The 1,093-nt window shown below is 39.3% G+C and overlaps 1 long non-coding RNA gene across 1 annotated transcript; it reads left to right on the top strand.

Moving 5' to 3' along the window:
- Positions 1-6: 6 nt before the first annotated feature.
- Positions 7-650, top strand: LOC103376420 (uncharacterized). The gene is made up of 2 exons (XR_521323.1): positions 7-192; positions 267-650. It is a non-coding gene; the product is annotated as an uncharacterized LOC103376420 (long non-coding RNA).
- The last annotated feature ends 443 nt before the right edge of the window (positions 651-1,093 follow it).

Here is a 1,093-nt window from a genome sequence, read left to right as displayed (position 1 = left end):
GTGGAGCATTTTTGGTTCTGTTTGTGTTGTGAAACATGCTGGAGTGAAGGGGGACCAGGTGCTATGAGTTGGCAATCAGCCGATTGCTCCAGCTGCGGCAAGGTGTGGCTTTCCAGTCACTCATCAGACCTATATTCACTATATAAGATGCCAGCAAGCCACAAGTTGACGCTGGATTGTAGTCAAGCCCAAGTTAGTTTGTGGTCGTTCATATACTCTGCTCGTTGTTTTGGTTCAGCTCCTAACTCTACTTTGCTGTGCTCCAGTTTTCGCCACGCTTGCTGCCTTTGAAGTCCATGTCTCATCCCCAACTCCTCTCCGTTGGATTCTTCTTTGGCTCCAGCTCTCCATATCCTCCATTGAAATCATCTGGTCCACCTCCGTCTCCTCCAGCTCCCCAACCCTTGCACCCAGTTTTGTAGTTTGTCAATCTCTCGTCTATTCAAATAGTAGTTCTAGTATTTGATTTGTATTCTTGCAGTAATTTGTTTGTATTTTGTAATTATAGTTTGTCGTCCTCCAGAGGACATTTTGATAAAATTTCTTATAGGAAGCATTTGTTCCTGGTAGTTTAGATTGCTGCCTTGTTTGTTACTTGATTTCACAATTAGTGTTTGTATTTGTGAATAAATATTCTCATTTATTTTCAACTGTTTGGTGGTCGAGTCATCTGTCTGCACTTGAGCCTTTGTGTGTAAATCGTGACATGTTTGATTGACTTGTTCAGCCTGTTAAATTTTTGTAACTCGCGTTTTGATCATCTTATTATTCCTGCTCTTGCTGTTATTGGATCAATGTTGGTCATATGGCATCATGTTAAGAAACTGTAAGAAGATAATCATCAGTGTGAATTTTCACAATGTTTGTACAAAGTGAGACGCCTCATGTGTTTGTTGCAAAATGGTGAAATATATCAATACAATGTCTTTTTTTTTGCATCCTACTGTCATCTTTTATTTTCTCTAATTATTTACCTGCTGAATATTGAGTGAGTAATCCAGTGATTTGACCATAATGGATGTATTTTCTAGGTGGAATGCTGAATAGCTCACTATTCTGAGTACACGTCTGTATTTATTTCTCCTGGAACAAA

The sequence above is a fragment of the Stegastes partitus genome, unplaced genomic scaffold, assembly GCF_000690725.1.
Source record: "Stegastes partitus isolate 25-593 unplaced genomic scaffold, Stegastes_partitus-1.0.2 Scaffold5446, whole genome shotgun sequence".
NCBI classification, from domain to species: Eukaryota; Metazoa; Chordata; class Actinopteri; family Pomacentridae; genus Stegastes; species Stegastes partitus.
This window is presented reverse-complemented; position numbering and strand designations above follow the sequence as displayed.